The 22,801-nt window shown below is 40.8% G+C and overlaps 1 protein-coding gene across 5 annotated transcripts in view; it reads left to right on the top strand.

Annotated features, from left to right (window-relative positions):
• Nucleotides 1-22,801, top strand: part of wdr26a (WD repeat domain 26a) — a 167,137-nt gene that overhangs the window by 10,088 nt on the left and 134,248 nt on the right. The gene's annotated exons all lie outside the window — the stretch shown is intronic.

Here is a 22,801-nt window from a genome sequence, read left to right as displayed (position 1 = left end):
GAAAACCGAAGCTGCTGTCCAGCAACTTGTGCAGAGATTTGAAGAAGCTCATGGCCTCCCTCAGTGCCTAGGTGCTGTGGATGGGACGCATGTAGATTAAGATTAAGAGATTACGCAACCATCGGCCAATTCCACTGATTACCTCAACAGAAAAGGGAGGTTTACCTTAAACATTCAAGCCACCTGCAATTATAAATAAGCATGCACGATGCCCGTATTTTTGCAAACTCCCCACTCAACACGTCCTTGAAAAATAGAAGCATCCCTCCCTGTCCAAGGCAAATCATTGAAGATGAAGAGGCTATACCGGTTTACATACTAGGCGACCCTGCATATCTACTGCTCCCATATCATATGAAAGAATATGTTAATGGAGGAAGCACTGCCCAGGAGCAGTACTTTGGACTATCTTTGTGCCGAGAACGGATGGTGATAGAATGTGCGTTTGGGAGACTAAAAGCCCGGTTCGGAGCCCTGAGAAGGGCCATGGACATTAATCTGTCTGATCTTCCCTTTGTAATTTATGCACGTTTCGTGCTGCACAATTACTGTGAGGCTTCTAAGGACACGGTAGACGACAACAGTGTTACTGAGGCAATTCAGTACGACAGGGAAAACCAGCCAGACAACCAGCTGCCAGAGGAGACTGCATGACATCAGAAAGGAAAAGGGTCAGGAATCCTCACTCAATTCCTGGATCCATAAAAGGGACAATCTTCTCTCCAGTGTGTGTGTGAGGTTGTGTGATTGAGATGTCATACTGTCTATTATATCAAAGTTTAAACTCTTTCCTCCCACTCTCCTTTTTTTTGAGGGGTTTGTGAAGCACTTTGTGAGTCCTGTCTGTGAGAAGTGCTATATAAATAAATTTACTTACTTACTTACTTTGGTTGTATTGTTTTTGTTTGTTTGTTGTTGTATTTTCCTTTCCACTATGTAAAGTGACCTTGGGTTTGAGAAAGGTGCTATATAAATGTAACTTATTATTATTATTATTATTATTATTATTATTATTATTTATTATTTATTATAAAGTTCTCATTGTCATAGTTCACAATATTTTGACTATGTTCATCACAGACCTAAAAACTGTGTGCACCTTACATGCCAGTACTTAGGCAGTATAATGTTTTGGCTACATTTCAGGGTGTTAAGCATTTAAATGTACAACATGTTAAAGCAAATATGTTTACAGTTTTCTGTTCTTTACATTGGACGTTGTTTACAAGTCACTTGGATGTAATGTATTGACATTGCCAAGTGTAAATGTTTGTTGTTTGGTAGAATGCCATTATCCACATAAAGAAGGAGAAATTCTAAATGGTCCTGTGTGAAGGCTTTCTAAAATAGGTTGATCTGGCTTGGTTTGACCCATACTGAATAATCACAGACACACATTTTCAGTTTTCAGATATTTTACTTCTGAAAAGATCTGACACTTGACAGACACAAAATCAAATCAAATTGTCATTAAGCCTCTGTAGTGCAAATTGTCAAACAATAAATAAGTAGTAAACCAGAAGTCATCATTTGAGGGGTTATTTTAAAAAAAAAAAAATCACAGAGGGAGCATTCCCTTGACACCCCTGTGTTAAAGACAGTAGTCAAGTAAACTTAGACTTCAAGAGGAATTCACAAATTGACAAAAGTAGTGCATATAAGCTGCCTCTTTAGTACTGCTGTTCAAGCAATAGGCTAATCAAAAACACTTTTCAAGTAAAAACTATAAAGATTTCAAAAGGCCTTATCTCAAGGCTACCTCATTTGTACATAGAACCCATTTTTAAACTCTTGGTACAAAAATATTGGAACTGCTCGGGGTAACATTTCACACTTAACATTACACTTAACAAGTGTACCGATTTGCAAAATATTTTTTTGACAAATCACTATAGCAGCTGGTAAGACATCAATTGATACTTACCATTTTACATCTCAAAATATAGCAGTGCAGGAACAGTCATAACTCACAACAGTTATTTGAAGACATAAACCATCAGAGGTAAGATTCACTAATCTTTCTTGAAAAGGGCTTGGGTATATGAAAACTGATGCATGCCCTCAACAGGTGTGTGTGTCAAATCTGCTGTGTTGATGGTGCTGAGTGGCACTGCATTCTGTGTTTATTGTCAGCCGACGAGTTGGGTGATTCTCATGAACTGTATCACAGTAACATAAAAATATAATTAGTCTAATTTGGCAGATTTTTTAACTCTAGTGACTAAAGTAGAATGTGAACTTTTATCTTTTGATAAAAGTTATACAGGAAAACAATTAAATTAAATTTTATTCCAATTTCATACCAGCATGATCCAGAATAATTCTCATTACCGATACGGAGAATGGAGAAAGCAGACCATTAATTAAAAAAAAGATTTTTACTGAATTTTTCACATTTACTTTAATGAGCACATTGAATCAACAGCACAGTGCATCAATAGTATTGCTTTATATATTTTTAATCACATTTAAAAAGTAGTAACTCTCATTACCGATATGCTAAAGGTATTTTAGAGCCAAATTTTTCAAATTATTTCTTTGTTAACAAGAAATGATTTCCAGAAAACACATGTGGAGCACAGTTAAGGAACATAATATAATAAATGAACAAATAAATTTCTCTGAAGAATAGAAATATGAAAATATCAGTTTATTTTCATCTGTAACGGTAATGAAATGTCCATTGCGGAGGATGAGATCACATGTTGCGGTAATGTGAATGATTTCATTTCATCTAATGGAAAAGGTCAACAGGACATGACATAACTGACATTAACATTTTGACAACTGAACATGAAAAAGATAAAACTCATCAAAACACCATTTCATGCAGTTCAGATGTTTTTTGAGTACTTTGCCCAAATTTGAGGCAAGACACAAAAATGACGAGCAGAAGAAGTTGCAGGCAATGGCTCTGGGATGACTTCCTTAATGTACTCCGGGAAGTACCACACTTTGTCCCCTGGTATCTTGACTGTTGGGATGAAGAACCTGTTCGGTCCTGCCCTGTACATTGTGTCCACCTCATACTGCTCAGCAACAATCTGTATGTTAAACACAGCATTTCACAGATTTTAATTTTTTCTGTTTTAATATTGTTATTGGAAATGAATTTGTCAGCAGTAATGACACAATGCATGAACACTTATTAACACAGACATATGTCATTCTATTTAACTACATTTATTTATCTTCCAATTTGAATATACAGCATGCATTACCATTGTATGTGAGCTTTGTAATTTGACTTACCTGTGTAACAATGCCTGGAAAAAGGTCTCCGTCGTAGTTCACCAGAACCTATGTCCCAACTTCAATTGCTCTTAAATTTGTATCTCCTCCCTCCTTTTCCGCTCCACTGTTATGCGAACAGGAAAATCTTAATTCTCTTGGAGAGAAGCAGTCACACCAGCTTTTTGCAGAAGCAGGAGACATCTCTAACCCTGATGCAGCCTGCTTCCTTTGCAATGAGGCAATTTCTGATCATATGAATTTCAGACTTAAATTAATAACTTCCTGTTTAAGCACCACCCACATCTGGGTTAAGTCCCGCCCATTCCAGGTACAGATACGGATACATTTTGTTTAGATTAGATTTAGTCGGTTGAACAGATACAGATAATAATGTACTTGCTCATCCCTATGACATCTTCCTTTACTATAACTAACATATACCTCTCTCTTTCCTTTCTCCTGTATTCTTCCAGATGTTCGGGATCCCCGTATAATTTCTCCCTGTGCTTTCTAACCCTAGCTTTGGCTGCAGTCTTCTTGCGCTGGTTGTCTGTTAGTCTTGGCAACAGTCACAAAAAACATTCAACATCATTATTAACAAGGGCGTGGAGTATGCTAGCTATTCACGGAGTTAAGTAATTACAATCGTAATCGAGTAATAACATAGTTATTACATAGTAATGTAAGAAGTTCATAAAATATTAATTAAAACAACAGTTAACTGTCCATTTATGAATGTTATGTTGCGGTAATGAGATGCTCATAGTTAAGTGCTAATGCTAGCATAATGCTAACCTTTGAGCTTAAAATAACTTCTCATTACCGATATGAGCCTTAAAAGTACGCGGTAATGAGAAACATGAGTAACGGTAATGAGACGCTCTTTGCTAAGTTAGCGTATAGCATGAAATGCTAGCATGCTACACAGCCGCTACCTTTGCCACACGTTGAAGTCATAAATTATCTTTACTATTACACAAAAATAATGCAATATATTTTTAAAAGTATAGATTATCACCCCATATCGGTAATGATAATCGACAGTGTAACAGGAGGAAGATTCTAAGACATTTACAAAAATTTCATAATGTGAGAGAACAAAAAGCAACTAACCTTGTGTCCATTTTGAACCTTCTGTCTCAAGTGATGCGTCATGGGACTGCTTGTCAATTTGAAGGTACAGTACTCTTTTTATAGGCAGATGAAATTGTGTTGCGGTGATGAGGAACTTTTTGTGCGGACACAATCATTTTCAATAAAATAAATATATATTTATTGTTATACACTGCATAATTTTTTTTTATTTATACAAAATGGATTTTTTTAGGGAATTAAAAAAACGATACAATAATGGATCTGGACGCATTTTGGTGAGAATGAGAATGAGAATTCATCGGGATATTATGTTAAATAATTATGAAAATTATATTAAAACTGTAAAAAAAACATTTATCCCTACAGTGTACTTCACCCTCTTTATGGGAAAAGCATTAACTAATAATAATTAAGTGTTGTTTTTGTAAAATATGACCTGGACATGTTCACTAAAGCTTGGGTGGGAATTAGGGATGCACCGAAATGAAAATTTGTGGCCAAAGCCGAAGCCGAATATTATTAAACGCTTGGCTGAATACAGAGTACCGAATACCGAATATCATTGTTTAGTTTTTCATTAGTTTTTGCAGATGAACCCCCTCCAGATTAGTGTTGTCACGGTACCAAAATTGGGACCCACTGTGCGATACCAATGAAAATATCATGGTTCTGAGTAGTATCACGATACCACAGTGAAAATGAGGCAGATGTGCCTTTTGACATTTATAAAAAGATAAATCACTTTTCTATAATACATCAATGATATTTCAATGGAATAAATTACTTATTGACTTATTCATACTTCAAAAACAGTATCAATCAGTGATAAACATAGGGGGGATCAAAATAAAATAAATAAATAAAATAAGAATCAACCAGCCACCCTCCTCCCCTGACAAGTCCCTTCATAAGTAACAAACAGTCCCTAAAGTGTGGTGAGGTTTGTGGGCCGTGAACGGCTCGTTTCTCCTCTGACACATCACATAGGCCTACCTGTGTTCGGCTGGCTCGGCCGTTCAGGTACTTCTGGGCAGTCATGACGCCAAGAAGAGGATATTATTGGAGCAGACTTCTCTGTCGCCGGTAACGTTAAGCCGATGGCCGCCATATTTGACAGGAATACATTACTGTCTGTGTCTGTGACCCCCGTTCAACCCACAATCGGTGGGATTCGCCTTTCGTTTCTGCTGCTGGTTGAAATCTGTAGGCTGCTCGCACAGCGTGCTGAATGATTTAAGCCTATTTTGCTGCTCAAAACTATTTTTAGTCGCAAATGCGAGCGCGGTCACGGACGGATCGCCACACTGCCGACATTTTATTCCGCTCGTCACGGCACGCTGTTTGATTGCGTTATCAAAACACGGCGCTATTATTCGGCCTTGCTTTTAACTTATTCCACCGAATACCGAATGTGTGTTTTTTTTGCAATATTCGGCCGAATATATTCGATTACCGAATATTCGGTGCATCCCTAGTGGGAATGAGTGCTGAATTGGTGCTGAATTTGGGAAATATGACTGTAGTGGTGGCGGGTGTGCATATACCTGTCCATAAGGACCTCTTCCATCAAATGGCATATTGTAATGTGGCAGTGTATGCACAACTTGTCGCAGGAGAGAAAACCCATCAGCAATTGATGTTGTAAGCCTATCAAGTGTATCTGTTATAGAATAGAAAACTTTATTGTCTGGAACCAAAGGCAACAGAAATTTGTCTTCGACAGGGCTCAACACTAGATTTACACACACACAGAAGACATTTAAAGCACATCCAAGACATTTACACAATCTAAAAAAAACAAGCAAAAAAGGTACATATACAAAACATTGACATTTAAAAGAAAAGGACCAGCAGCAAGTCATGATCAAAGCACTGTAAATCCTCTGCTGTTGAGGGCTGTTATTGCAGTTGGAATGAATGATTTTTTGTAAATTGTTTTTCTGGCCAGTGGGACTTTGTATCTCCTGCCTGATGGGAGGAGACTGAATGAGTGATGGAGGGGATGAGAGGGTTCATCTGTGATCAGGGTGGCTTTCCTGATCACAGAGCGCTCATACAGATGGAGCAGTGGAGTTTGTGGTGAACCAATTATTTTGCTGGCTTGATTTGTGATCCGCGAGAGTTTTGTTTTCTGTTTGTTGGTGAGAAAGTTGTACCAGGAGGTGATATTGAAGGTGAGAATGGATTCTATGAGTGACCGGTAGACCATCATTAAGATCTTTTTACTGACATTGAAGTTTCTCAGTTTCCTGAGAAGATGGAGGCGCTGTAGTGCTTTATTGTAAATTGTGTCTGAGTGTGTTTGAAAAGACAGGCAGGTGTCCATCTGTGTCCCCAGATATTTGTGGCACTCCACCTGTTCCACCGGCTCTCCCTGAATGTGCAGAGGTTTAAAAAGCTGAGGTGAGATTACTGCTTTGTTTCTGCCCCCACAGCACAACTCCTTAGTCTTTAGGATGTTTAGTTCTAGTGATTTCTCACTGAAGGTTGTGACCAGGTCATCGACTGCCAGTTGGTACTGGGTGAGAGCCTCCAAATTGTCCATGTGGGCCACCAGGGCCATGTCGTCTGCGTATTTTAAAAGAGTCATTCCCTCTCTGCTGCAGGTGATGTTGTTGGTGTAGGCAGAGAACAGAATTGAGGATAAGACACAGCCTTGTGGGAGCCCTGTGTTTAAAACCAGTGTACTGGACTTAAAACCATTTAAAAACACCTGCTGTGGTCTATCCATTAAAAAGTCCTTTATCCATAAAATCAAACTCAGGTGGATCTGTAGGTTCAGGAGGCAGTGCAGCAGAGTGTCAGTGTTTACAGTGTTAAAAGCAGAGGAGAAGTCCATAAATAAAATCCGAGTGTGTGGTCGTGCAGAATCCATGTTTTTTGTAACTGTATTTAAAAGAGTCAGGCTTGCGTCTTCTACACCTCGCTTCGCCCTATAGGCAAACTGGAGAGGATCCAGTTTTTCGGACAGCATATGTGACATTAGGTCACACACTACTCTCTCAATGCATTTGCAGAGTACTGATGTGAGGGCCACAGGCCTGAAGTCTTTAGTATCCTTAGCACGTGACTTTTTGGGGATGGGGATTATTAAGGATTCCTTCCACTGGCTGGGAACACAGCTAGAGTCCAGAAGATGCTGAAACAGTCTGGTGATGACTGCACCCAACTGTGCAGCGCAGCCTTTGAGCACCCTGCCCTTGAGCCTTTCAGGGCCAGGGGCTTTGTGTGGGTTTACTCTCTCTAAGACGGAGGTCACCAGCTGCTCATCAGCAGTAAGGGCTTGATCGTTGGTCAGAGTCTGACAGCCAAAGCTGAAGCTTCCTGATGCTTTGCTTTGGTTGAACCTACTGAAGAAGGTGTTCAGTTCTTCTGCAAAAGAGGCAGGGTCTGTGCAGCTACTCACAGCTGGTTTGGTGGCACGGCCCATCATGGTGTTTAATCCCTGCCATGCCTCCCTCACATTCCCAGATATTAATTTTTCCTCTTCTTTCCTCCTGTAGTTGTTTTTTGCTAGGGCAGACTGTCTTCTGAATTCCCTCTCCAGTTCTCTCACTTTCTGCTTGTCCCCCTGAAAAAATGCTCTTTTCTTCTGGGTTAAGCAGAGTTTCATATCTTTGGTAAACCATTTTTTATTGTTAGGGTAGATGGTTATTTTTTTGGTGGGGGTGACGGCATCCTCACAGAATGATATATATGAGGTCAATACTTCTGTCAGTAAATTCAGATCGGTACCACAGTCATTGAAAAACAAATCCCAGTCTGTGAGTTCGAAACAACCTCTTAGTGTCTCAGTTGTTTCATTGTTCCAGTCTTTGATAGTTTTTGTTATTGTCTCACCCGTTTTAAGTTGTGATCTGAATTTTGGTAGCAACAGGATGACGTTGTGGTCTGACCGGCCGAGAGGGGGGCGTGACTTTGATACATATGCATTTGGGATATTTCCATAGCATAGGTCCAGTATATTGTTCATTCTAGTGGGAGTTGTAACATATTGCTCCAGGTCGGGCAGATGCGACGTGACGTCACAGCGATTAAAATCCCCCAGGAGAAACACAGGCTGCGCTCCAGTCTGGTTGACAGCTCTGTGATAGCTGTCAGCTATCCGCTCTGCTGCCATGTTAAAATCCGGTCCTGGGACGTATGCTAAAATCACAGTCAGCTGGGAGAACTCTCGGGGTAAATAATGCGGTCTGAACGATACTGTCAACAGCTCGTAGTGCGTACAGCTCTCGGTTTCTCTCACTGTAAAGTTTGTAGCCCACTTTCTGTTGACAGCCATACAGAGCCCGCCCCCAATTGACTTCCTGGTTCTTGCTGCGTCTCTGTCAAAGCGAATGATGTTAAAGCCGTCCAGCTGCAGATCTGTGTCCTCAGTAAGCCAGGTCTCAGTGAAGCAGAAAAGGCTGGTCTGTCGGTAGTCCTGGTCGCACATTAGGAGGGTGGAAAGTTCCTCTGTCTTATTCCGAAGCGATCGCACGTTTGACAGCGCTATAGCAGGTAGCGGTAGCCGGCTGCCTCTCCTCCTCAGTCTGTTCCTTATGCCCCCTCTGGACCCTCTTTTCCTCCGAATGCGTTTTCACTTCTGATTGCGAACTACTTATTTTACTACTTACTTATTTTACTGAAATTCTCAGCTGCTTGCTTTTCGGAGGTCTCAATCATTTCAACCAGTTTCTTCTTCACACTTTTGTCCTCTTCAAGGCCACTGGGCCTCAGCTGGCAGCTTTCTCTTCAGTCGGTCATGCCGGTGTCCCTTCAGTTTAGCCTACACAGAGTAGAACAAAGAAAATGTATTAAAACATGCTAATTTGCAGAAGTAAACCTATCCAAATATAATCTCATTTGATATTACCATGATGAATGATGGCCTACATTTCCCTCAGCATAATCAATCTATGAACAAGTCCCTAAGACAAAACGTCATGATTCACAACAGACTATAGGAATATAGAAATGAAAACATACTTTCAGTGAAAGGCTTATCTCCCCAAAAGATACATATATGACACACGTTCATTGAAACAAAGCCAACAATAAACACATGACAGTAATATGACAGTAAATACATACCTGAAGCAGGTCTCTCCTCTCCTTCACTGTGGGGGTGGTGGCCACACTGCAATCACCATCTAGAACCTCCTCTGACTCGGCGTCCAAGACTTCAATCAATCAATCAATCAGTCAATCAATCAATTTTATTTATAAAGCCCAATATCACAAATCACAATTTGCCTCACAGGGCTTTACAGCATACAACATCCCTCTGTCCTTTGGACCCTCACAGCGGATAAGGAAAAACTCCCCCCAAAAAAACCCTTTAACAGGGGGGAAAAAAATGGTAGAAACCTCAGGAAGAGCAACTGAGGAGGGATCTCTCTTCCAGGACGGACAGACGTGCAATAGATGTCGTACAGAACAGATCAACATAATAAATTAACAGTAATCCGTATGACACAATGAGACAGAGAGAGACAGAGAGAGAGAGAGAGAGAGAGATGCAGGGCAGACGGTAATGACAGTAGCTTACAACAACATTAGTGAAAGTAATAATATTATCGTTATAGTTCTGGCTACTGTGGTACAATATGTTGAAAGTATATATTAGTATCTGGCAGTATACATGTGTGATAATAATCATATGTGTATAATAACAGTAGAAGTATGACCAATGACTAATGATGGCAGCAGCAACAGCAGGAGGCATCTGGCAGGACCACGGCAGCAGCACAACCACACACGTCACGCTATCCAGGCACCGCTGCAATATAAATTAACCTGCGAGACAGTGGAGCACAAAGGCTCCGGAGAAGAAGCTGAGTTAGTGACATCCAGAATGGCCGAGTTAGCAAGATGCAGTAATAGGATACGAGAGAGAGAGAGAAGTAGAGAAGGTGCCTGGTGTATTATAGGGGGTCCTCCGGCAGACTAGGCCTAAGTCAGCCTGACTAGGGGCTGGTACAAGGCAAGCCTGAGCCAGCCCTAACTATAAGCTTTATCAAAGAGGAAAGTCTTAAGTCTAGTCTTAAATGTGGAGACGGTGTCTGCCTCCCGGACCGTAACAGGAAGATGATTCCACAGGAGAGGAGCCTGATAGCTGAAGGCTCTGGCTCCTGATCTACTTTTGGAGACTTTAGGGACCACGAGTAACCCTGCATTCTCAGAGTGAAGTGTTCTGGTGGGATAATAAGGCACTATGAGCTCTCTAAGATATGACAGAGCTTGACCATTTAGAGCTTTATAAGTTAACAGTAGGATTTTAAATTCAATTCTGGATTTTACAGGGAGCCAGTGCAGAGAAGCTAAAACATATGATCTTGTTCCTGTTAGTACACGTGCTGCTGCATTCTGAATTAGCTGGAGAGTTTTTAAGGACTTACTAGAGCTACCTGATAATAGAGAGGACGAGGCAGATGTGGAGGGGGAAGGTGCGACAGAATCCACCAGGTCGTTGGTTTTGATGCCAGACGTGATGGTCATAGTGGCAGGGGAATCCCCCCAAACCTGCTCGCAAAGTTCGAAGTAAAGTAATACCACTCTACCGTGCCCGCTCCTACGTCCAGTGTCTACTGAATTTCGGTATTTTCCTCTCACGGCCTTAAGTTTGGTTGTCAGGTGCGCTCAAGTTATCTCATCCTTGACATGAGGATACTCCTCGGACGGGTATTGTTCCAAGAACAACGCCAACATGTCGGCGTATTTTGTCTGGCAAGATTCCCAATCAATACTTTCTTGGGCCTTACTAGCCTTGTAATCTAAAGCGACATTTAGGAGTACTTCTAAACTTCACTATCAGTTCACACAAATGAACCTTGTGCCATATTTACTGTTTTGAAAGGAACAGGAAGTTGTGCTTCTTATTCGTTGTTGTTGACGATTCTGAGGATTCTGATTGGCTCGCATGGCTTCATCCTTCTCCCTACACTGCCGTCCATAGGTTTGGCATAGTTATGATGGCGCTCGATGGCGTATTTATCCAGGTTCATGTAAATGACAACATTTTTGAAAATGATGTTGTGTGCACGATGTTATTATTGAAAACGGACGGGGGGGAATATTCATTTCTCTAAATACCCGGGAATGTGTAAACGTGATCTCAATGTCCTTCCATCTCGCCCTGTAGGAAGGATTGCACAGGCTCCATAAAGTTTTAAGTTGTGCAACCTGATAATGGCTCTTAAGACATGGCAGAGCAAGTCCCCCTTTAACTCTGGGCAACTGTAGAGTTCTAAATCTTATGCGTGTTTTTTTTCCCCCTGCCAAATGTATCTTGAGATGAATTTATCCCACTCTGTAAAGTCTCTGTCTGTTACTTCTACTGGCAAAATTTGGAATATTTACAGCAGCCTCGGAAGAATGTTCATTTTAACTGCCTCTACTCTTGAAACTAAACTACTCTTGAAACTAAACTAAACGTGAATGGGATTAAATTCCACCTGACCAAATCTGATTTTATTCTTGAGATTAATGAATCATAATTTATAGATTTCAATTGAGATAAGTCTTGAGGTAGGTTTACTCCTAAATATTTAATGGATTTTGAATGCCAATTAAATCTGAACCTTTCTGTAACAGTTCAGTCCAGTACGTAGTTAAATGTGAGAAACTGGGGGTTTTTCACATTTAATTTATAGACCGAATTCTTCAAGAGTGCTGAAAGGGACGCAGTGGGTTGTGTTAAATATATTAACACATCATCTGCAAATAATGGTATTTTCTGTTCATCTCCGTCAATGTCTGTACCTTTTAAATTTTCATTTTGTTTTATCCATTGGCTCAGAGGTTACAAATGAATAACAAACAGGAGAGGGCTAATTGAACAGTCTTGACGACACCCACGTTCTAGTGTGAAAGAGAGAGATTTCCATTAATTTTAATCCTGGCTATGGGTTTATTATATATAGATTGTATGGTCCTGACAAATCTAATCGTTTTTTGATGATGTTTTGCATCACATGTATTGTTCGCCGAATGTTGTCCTGTGTCTGTCTCTGTTTTATAAATCCCGTCTGATGTATTATATCTCACAAAATTATTTATAAGCATCTTGCTGGGAAAGCAGTGAATAATCTGTAGTCTTGATTAAGAACACTAACTGGTCTATAATTAGAACACTCAATTTTGTCCTTTCCTTCTTTCGGGAATAACCAAAATGAAGGCTTCCCTCCAAGAGTTTGGAATTTCTCCCTCTTTTAGCACCCAGTTAAATTCATTTTTTAGTAGGGGGATCAATGGTTCCCTGAGCACTTTATAAAACTCCGAGGTGTATCCATCTGTGCCCGGGGCCTTGTTTGTCTTCAGCTTTGAAATCGCTGACTTTATTTCTTCTGCTGCGATGTCCTTTATCAGAGTTGAGTTTTGGTCCTCTGTCACTCTTAGTAAATTTAAGGAACCTAACAATCGGAATATCTGATTTTTATGACTTATCTTTGGTTGAGAATATAGATTCTTGTAATATGTTTCAAAACATTTATGTATCTCTTCTGTCTTATATTTTGTCAAATTAGTAAATGAATCCCTAATTTTGTAAATGTTATTAATTGCCATTTGCTTTTTTAATCTATAGGCCAGCAGCTTTGTAGATTTACTTCCTGCTTCGTAATACCTCTGTTTCATGTACATCAGCTTTTTTTTAATCTCCTGTGCTAAAATGTCATTTATCTCTGTTTCCTTTTGATATCTTGGCTTATTTTCTCATCCACCTTATTTTTGTGTTCTTTTTCTAGTTTTCTAAGTTCTGATTCTAACTTATTGGGTTTTTCCCTGTTTTTGCCTTTTCAAATATGCTGATTTAGCTATTAGTTTCCCTCTAATCACTGCTTTACACACATCCCGCAGCACAGATGGAGACACCTCACCATTATCATTTTCCCGTACATATGTCTGAATTTCTTTAATATAGTCCTCCTTCATTTGTCCTTTTAGTACATTTATATTTAGCCTCCATAGTGTTGCTTTTGTTTCTCTTGACATAGCGAGTTATATATACTGGACTATGGTCTGATATGTCTCTTATTCCAATTTCACATTTTTCAATCCTGTAACTGTCCTTGTACATTAAAAAATTGTCTATTCTGAAGTATATTGAATGAGGTGCCCTGAAATATATATAGTGTTTTCTTTAAGAATTTAATTCTCTCCATATGTCCACTATCCGCAATTCTGCCATTAATCCTACAAACTTCTTACTAATTGTAGATTTTTGTATTCCACTGACAAAACAGTCAAGTTGTGGGTTTAGTCTGAGATTTAGGTCTCTGCCCCATATCATAATACCTTCCCCCTCTGATACCACCAAATCAAACAACTGCCTGTAAAATATCCAGTCTGACCCTGGGGGGGGCATATACATTAAGAATGGTGACCAACTCATCCTCTAGTCTCCCTTTAATCAATATACCTTCCCTGTTTGTCTGATGTTTCTGAAAGTTTAAATTAAACCCATTTCTTTTAAGTTTTTCATGCTCCCTCTCTGATAGGTGCGTCTCCTGCAGCATAGCCACTCCCACCCCCTCCTTTCTCATGTTACCTAATATCTTGGACCTTTTAATTAGATTAAGTATCCCATTCACATTATATGAAGCTATTTCAATGACTTTTTCTGGGTTGCCATATTCACTATTTTCCCCCTTCCTACGCTCCTTATGCTACAAAATTGGCAAACTGCCTTGAATAATACAGAACCAAAAACATCAACATTCACCAAAGAACTGGTGATCATAAAGAAAACTTCCTTGCGTGGGGTTTGTGAGAATGAGTCCTGATGGTAAGTGTGCTCTGAGGGATGACCTCTTCCTCCAGGGGGAAGTGGGCCCTCTATGCCACAGCCAGCTTTGTCTATGTTTGTATGTATGTATGTATATATATATATATATATATATATATATATATATATAGATGGACTAAGAGTCTCATCCTACTCTCTAATGTGCTATGTGTGAGCTCAGTCCTGCGTGTTCTTTAATGAAGCAATAGGAGAAGATATTCGGTCTCAGTTAATGTAGTTTATTAAGCAGTAAAGGAATAAAATTACAGAGCTCTGGGTCTCAACTTCACGTCCCTGACGAACAACAAAGGTGTGTCAGTTCACGAAGTCTGACCTCCTGTCCTTTCCCTGACCCAGTATATTTGAGCGTAACAGAGTGTCATTGTGCACGCAAGGCGTTGTCCTCTTCTCATTGGCAGTTCCACTTCCTCCTTCACCACACCACGCCCCTGCCTCGTGTTAATCTGACTCCTTCCCGCTGGCGGTGGGGGCGTGGTTCCTGTTTTGAAAGACAAGAGAACAACACAACTCCCTACACGTGCTGTACCTTACTATCTGTATATGACTTTCTATTCTTTTTACCATATATGAAACTAATTATCTAAGCATTGCGGTATGTGCTCCTCAGACTTCATGTCTCTTCCTCTCCTGTACTTCTCCACTTCTGCAAAGCAAACACAGTCAGATCAGCTGAAATCATCTCAGTATTCTCATTGTTCACACATCTAAAACTTATATAGTGAAACACAACTTATAGTAAAACACATAACATCATTCTATTCCCAACTATATATATATATATACAGTACAGGCCAAAAGTTTGGACACACCTTCTCATTCAATGCGTTTTCTTTATTTTCATGACTGTTTACATTGTAGATTCTCACTGAAGGCATCAAAACTATGAATGAACACATGTGGAGTTATGTACTTAACAAAAAAAGGTGATATAACTGAAAACATGTTTTATATTCTAGTTTCTTCAAAATAGCCACCCTTTGCTCTGATTACTGCTTTGCACACTCTTGGCATTCTCTCGATGAGCTTCAAGAGGTAGTCACCTGAAATGGTTTCCACTTCACAGGTGTGCCTTATCAGGGTTAATTAGTGGAATTTCTTGCTTTATCAATGGGGTTGGGACCATCAGTTGTGTTGTGCAGAAGTCAGGTTAATACACAGCCGACAGCCCTATTGGACAACTGTTAAAATTCATATTATGGCAAGAACCAATCAGCTAACTAAAGAAAAACCAGTGGCCATCATTACTTTAAGAAATGAAGGTCAGTCAGTCCGGAAAATTGCAAAAACTTTAAATGTAACCCCAAGTGGAGTCGCAAAAACCATCAAGCGCTACAACGAAACTGGCACACATGAGGACCGACCCAGGAAAGGAAGACCAAGAGTCACCTCTGCTTCTGAAGATAAGTTCATCCGAGTCAACAGCCTCAGAAATGGCAAGTTAACAGCAGCTCAGATCAGAGACCAGATGAATGCCACACAGAGTTCTAGCAGCAGACCCATCTCTAGAACAACTGTTAAGAGGAGACTGCGCGAATCAGGCCTTCATGGTCAAATAGCTGCTAGGAAACCACTGCTAAGGAGAGGCAACAAGCAGAAGAGATTTGTTTGGGCCAAGAAACACAAGGAATGGACATTAGACCAGTGGAAATCTGTGCTTTGGTCTGATGAGTCCAAATTTGAGATCTTTGGTTCCAACCGCCGTGTCTTTGTGAGATGCAGAAAAGGTGAACGGATGGATTCCACATGCCTGGTTCCCACTGTGAAGCATGGAGGAGGAGGTGTGATGGTGTGGGGGTGTTTTGCTGGTGACACTGTTGGGGATTTATTCAAAATTGAAGGCACACTGAACCAGCATGGCTACCACAGCATCCTGCAGCGACATGCCATCCCATCCGGTTTGCGTTTAGTTGGACCATCATTTATTTTTCAACAGGACAATGACCCCAAACACACCTCCAGGCTGTGTAAGGGCTATTTGACCAAGAAGGAGAGTGATGGAGTGCTGCGGCAGATGACCTGGCCTCCACAGTCACCGGACCTGAACCCGATCGAGATGGTTTGGGGTGAGCTGGACCGCAGAGTGAAGGCAAAGGGGCCAACAAGTGCTAAACACCTCTGGGAACTCCTTCAAGACTGTTGGAAAACCATTTCAGGTGACTACCTCTTGAAGCTCATCGAGAGAATGCCAAGAGTGTGCAAAGCAGTAATCAGAGCAAAGAGTGGCTATTTTGAAGAAACTAGAATATAAAACATGTTTTCAGTTATTTCACCTTTTTTTGTTAAGTACATAACTCCACATGTGTTCATTCATAGTTTTGATGCCTTCAGTGAGAATCTACAATGTAAATAGTCATGAAAATAAAGAAAACGCATTGAATGAGAAGGTGTGTCCAAACTTTTGGCCTGTACTGTATATATATATATATATATATATATATATATATGTGTGTGTGTGTGTGTGTGTGTGTGTGTGTATATATATGTATATATGTATGTGTATGTATGTGTATGTATATATACATATACAGTACAGGCCAAAAGTTTGGACACACCTTCTCATTCAATGCGTTTTCTTTATTTTCATGACTATTTACATTGTAGATTCTCACTGAAGGCATCAAAACTATGAATAAACACATGTGGAGTTATGTACTTAACAAAAAAAGGTGAAATAACTGAAAACATGTTTTATATTCTAGTTTCTTCAAAATAGCCACCCTTTGCTCTGATTACTGCTTTGCACACTCTTGGCATTCTCTCGATGAGCTTCAAGAGGTAGTCACCTGAAATGGTTTCCCAACAGTCTTGAAGGAGTTCCCAGAGGTGTTTAGCACTTGTTGGCCCCTTTGCCTTCACTCTGCGGTCCAGCTCACCCCAAACCATCTCGATCGGGTTCAGGTCCGGTGACTGTGGTGGCCAGGTCATCTGCCGCAGCACTCCATCACTCTCCTTCTTGGTCAAATAGCCCTTACACAGCCTGGAGGTGTGTTTGGGGTCATTGTCCTGTTGAAAAATAAATGATGGTCCAACTAAACGCAAACCGGATGGGATGGCATGTCGCTGCAGGATGCTGTGGTAGCCATGCTGGTTCAGTGTGCCTTCAATTTTGAATAAATCCCCAACAGTGTCACCAGCAAAACACCCCCACACCATCACACCTCCTCCTCCATGCTTCACAGTGGGAACCAGGCATGTGGAATCCATCCGTTCACCTTTTCTGCGTCTCACAAAGACACGGCGGTTGGAACCAAAGATCTCAAATTTGGACTCATCAGACCAAAGCACAGATTTCCACTGGTCTAATGTCCATTCCTTGTGTTTCTTGGCCCAAACAAATCTCTTCTGCTTGTTGCCTCTCCTTAGCAGTGGTTTCCTAGCAGCTATTTGACCATGAAGGCCTGATTGACGCAGTCTCCTCTTAACAGTTGTTCTAGAGATGGGTCTGCTGCTAGAACTCTGTGTGGCATTCATCTGGTCTCTGATCTGAGCTGCTGTTAACTTGCCATTTCTGAGGCTGGTGACTCGGATGAACTTATCCTCAGAAGCAGAGGTGACTCTTGGTCTTCCTTTCCTGGGTCGGTCCTCATGTGTGCCAGTTTCGTTGTAGCGCTTGATGGTTTTTGCAACTCCACTTGGGGACACATTTAAAGTTTTTGCAATTTTCCAGACTGACTGACCTTCATTTCTTAAAGTAATGATGGCCACTCGTTTTTCTTTAGTTAGCTGATTGGTTCTTGCCATAATATGAATTTTAACAGTTGTCCAATAGGGCTGTTGGCTGTGTATTAACCTGACTTCTGCACAACACAACTGATGGTCCCAACCCCATTGATTGAAATTCCACTAATTAACCCTGATAAGGCACACCTGTGAAGTGGAAACCATTTCAGGTGACTACCTCTTGAATCTCATCGAGAATGCCAAGAGTGTGCAAAGCAGTAATCAGAGCAAAGGGTGGCTATTTTGAAGAAACTAGAATATAAAACATGTTTTCAGTTATTTCACCTTTTTTTGTTAAGTACATAACTCCACATGTGTTCATTCATAGTTTTGATGCCTTCAGTGAGAATCTACAATGTAAATAGTCATGAAAATAAAGAAAACGTATTGAATGAGAAGGTGTGTCCAAACTTTTGGCCTGTACTGTATACATATATATATATATATATATATATATATAGAGAGAGAGAGAGAGAGAGAGAGAACATGCGCTTCAACTAGTAGCATCAAAGTCTGGTAGCTCTGCAATTTTACTTAGTTTTACTGAATTTTTATTATATTTTTCTCAACTACTAATGGATACTTCTGTGGAGAGAAGAGTTTATTCAAGAGAGGAGCTTTTTTCGTTGAAACGGAGCAAGTCTGGAGGACACCATCCTATTCCAGCTGAGATGAAGAGGTGTTTTCGTGGTTGCCGTGCTGGTGCAAAGGTGAAGGCTTGGAAGTGGAGATATAAGCCCTTTCTGCCATCAGTCATCATGGGAAATGTCAACTCTCTGCCCAACAAGAGTGATGAGCTGGAGATATTGGTGAAGACTCAAAGTATACCATGAGTGCAGTCTCATGTGTTTTACGGAAACATGGTTGAATCAAAACATCTCAGACTCCAACGTGGATCTACCTGGCTTCACTCTCATACGATCGAACAGAGACTCTAAAGCTAGTGGCAAGAAAAAAGGTGGGGGCCTGGCTTTATTTGTGAACCACAGATGGTGTAGTCCTGCACATGTTACTGTCAAGGAGAATATGTGTTGTCCAGATATTGAACTTTTGGCAATTGGTATGAGGCCATATTATGTACCAAGAGAATTCAGTCATATCATAACAATACTTGTGTACATCCCACCCAAGGCAACTACTGAAGTTCCATGTGAAGTTCTCCATGAACTCGTTGCTAAGATACAGACTAAACATCCTGAGGCACTATTGATAATATCAGGAGACTTCAACCATGTTTCCCTCTCCTCTCACCTGGCTGGATTTACAGAGTTTGTTAACTGTCTAACCAGAAGAAATAAAACCCTTGATCTGCTGTATGCCCATGTCAAAGAAGCTTACAGAGCCACTGCCTTACCACCACTGGGCAGGTCAGATCACAGCTTGGTTCTTCTGCAGACATGTTACAAACCCTGTGTGTGGAGGCAGCCTGCAACTAAACTCATGGTCAGGAAATGGACACCAGAGGCTACAGAGGCTCTAAGAGACTGCTTTGAATGCACAGACTGGGATGTGCGGCTGGAAACAGAGAAGAACATCATGGACATTGATAGACAGCTTGACTGTTTTACTGATTACATCAACTTCTGTAGAGACACAGTCATACCTACAAAGACTGTACGCTGTTTCCACAATAACAAACCTTGGATTACCAGTGACATAAAGGCAATCCTCAATGAGAAGAAGGCAGCTTTTAGAGATGGTGACATATATATATGTATATGTGTATGTGTATGTGTATGTGTGTATATATATATATATATATATATATATGTGTGTGTGTGTGTGTGTGTGTGTGTGTATATATGTATGTATGTATATATATATATATATACATATATATATGTATATATATATATATACACATAACATAAACTGGCCGTCGTCATCTACCCCGGCATGATGTTCCTCTTCTGATACTCTTACTCCTATTGACACTTAAACAGGGCGTCCGAAACTAATAAGTCGGGGAGCTAACTTTCTATGTTGCTGCCATGACGGCGGTGCACCGGAAGTCCCCAGACGGGTATATTAATGAATTTTCAAACATTCAAAGAGATAGTTCACCCTACTTCTAAAAGCCTATCACCATGCATTACAATCTGGAACCATGGTGCCCTCTTGGAAGGAGGCAACAATAGTTGTAATACATAAGGAAGGCAAGGACGCCACCAAATGCGAATCATATAGACCCATATCACTGTTGAAGACAGACCTTACTAGCATACTAGCAAGACACGTCAATAAAATCATAACACAAATTATTAACCCAGATCACACTGGGTTTATTACCGGTAGATATTACGGGGATAACGTCAGACGACTACTGAACTTAATGACCACCCAAATGTCCAGGAGAAGGAAGCTAAGACATAAGCTAAACCTAAGAAGGAGTCCTGTCTTTTCAAGAGTGCAACATAAACTTGGTGTTTCCGCCCGGTCTTGGAAAGTTTTTCCCGGACACTGAACGGCAAGGAACCGGCAAACAAAGACGATGGTAAACGCCGAAGCTGCTAGCCTAGCATGCTAACACCTTGAGACCGCAGGGTACCAGAGAAGCAGTGAAGGTAAAAGATTTCTGGCATGGCTCATACGGGACAAATGTCGCCCGCTTGGGAGAGTTTATTGGCAGAGATAGAAGAAAAGTTGTTAACCCTTTCAGCACCAGAGTTAACGGACATCTGTGCAGCACTCACTGATGTGGAGGAGAGCGACAGAGAATTACCTCATAAGTTGAGGAGACTTATCCTGCAACATTTAGAAGGTGAAAATGTTACATCACTGGAGGATGAGGGGGTGTCTCTGTTGCTGAAGGTAAATGACAAGCTTGATGAACTGAAAGAGAAAAACGTCAGTGATGATGAATCCCAGGCCAAACAGACAGCTTCAGCACCGCCTTGTGGGGGGAAATGGTACTGCATCCAATAATCCGGATGAGGAAAGAGGGTACATTTCTGCTCCAAATGTAACTGAAACAGTCACTGTCCCTGTCAGAAACCCTGCATTTGCCCACCCACTCTACAGAAGAGAGTTAAAAATTGTGGGACAAATAGGAGAACCAAATCAAAAGGACAAGTCAGGATATGCAAGCCTGGAAAGACAAATTCAAAGAGCTTTAAAGAAGGGATATGATGAAGGAGAACTCGTGGAGGCATCATCCAAGCTATAGTCCCAGGAACAAAACTGAAGAGTTACCTGGAAAGCAGGGTTAATTTGTCATTACAAGCTCTAAGACAGATACTGCGGACGCATTATATCAAGAAGGATGCTACAGAGCTGTACCACTCCCTCACTCGTGCAGTCCAGGAACAAAGAGAAACACCAATACAGTTTTTGGTGCGAGCCATGGACCTGAGACAACAAATCCTCTTTGCCTCAGAAAGAGTTTAATCTGGACTAAAGTACAGCTCGGAACTGATCCAGAACCAGTTCCTGCAAACAGTGATCGTTGGCCTTCAGGATGACACTATTCGAGCAGACTTAAAGCCATATCTACAAGACCCAAAGGTAACCGATGAAACCCTTTTGGAAAGGATGACAGCTGCCTACAGCCTGGAAATGGAAAGGAAGAACAAACTGTTAACTACATCAAAGGCAAGGATGATAAAAGTTGCAGCAGTAACTGAGGAAAGTGAGAAAAGGGAAGAGGAAAGCTGCTTGCACAAAACAGTCAACAAGAACAAACTGAGTGAAACTCACAAACGTGACACACTGATGGAAAAGGTTGACCAAGGCAACAAAGCCATATACGAAGCTATCCAGAGCCTCACCACTCAAATTGCAAGCCTCAATCAGACTCCTCAGCCCCAAATGGTGAGAGCAAGTAAGCAGTCAGAGATAAGTCGGAGATATCAGCCACAGCCCAGGGCAGCAAACCCCAAACGATGCCAGCAGTGTCAGGTGTAGGGCTGGGCGATATGGCTGAAAAATGTATTACGATATAAGTGTTTCATATCAGTTGATATCGATAATTATTGATTTTTTTAAAACCTATTTGAAATAAGGACCAGAAGAAAAAAATTAAATTTAAACACTTTTATTTTAAATGTAACCTTTCCTTAGTAATGAACAAACGAACACAGGGGAAAAAGAGGTCAACATAACCATGAAAAACAGTCAAATAAATAAATATACTGGTTAATTATAAAATCCGAAGTACTGCCAAACTGGCGAACTGACCTTTCCTAGACAGAGTCTACTGTATATTAACACTTAAAATAACATGTGTACAGATGTGAAGCCCTGGCTGTATCTGACTGAGCCTTAATGAAAACTGTTGTCTTGTATTTTTTTCCTCTGAAAATATTAACCTTATAGTCAAACACTGTTTATTTAGCCTGTGTAGTTGAGGGGACAGGTCAAACTGATATGATGCTGATTTACAGGAGAATTCATGTCAAATGGAGGTTAAACCATGAACATAAACTACAGATCACCTGTAAAGCATTTTAATAAATTAATCTATCATAATTAAAACAACTGGAGACTGAAAACAAACTGACATACGGGTCTGATCACTTTTTTAATGAATTGACATCATTCCAGACAGGATGTAAGTGTGTCTGTGACTTCCTGTACGGACTGAAGGCTGCTGGAAACTGTCGGGAAACTGTCCAATTTCACCGCGGCTTTTTGTCACCGCCCCCTGCTGCGGCCGCCTGCTCTCATCTACTTTCCAGGCGAGGCGCAGTTCATCTCGAACAAGCCTATTTTCTCCTTTCACTGTTTTGTTATGAGTTGCAGACACGAGGCACGAAGGCGCAACCAAACGAGGCACGAAGGCGCAACCAAACATGAAACTGCTAGCGTGCGTCTCACTCAACAGGTTATTGGAACGTTACGTACATTACAAGCAGTGAGTGAGTGAGTTTGTTCATGCAACCAAACTTGCTTAGCTGGGCCGGGAGCGCCGGGAGAGGCTGAAGCCCTCACTGGAACTGCATCCCCCAGAATGCCTTGCGGTTCAGG

This window comes from Epinephelus lanceolatus, chromosome 10, assembly GCF_041903045.1.
Source record: "Epinephelus lanceolatus isolate andai-2023 chromosome 10, ASM4190304v1, whole genome shotgun sequence".
In the NCBI taxonomy this organism is placed as follows: Eukaryota; Metazoa; Chordata; class Actinopteri; order Perciformes; family Serranidae; genus Epinephelus; species Epinephelus lanceolatus.
This window is presented reverse-complemented; position numbering and strand designations above follow the sequence as displayed.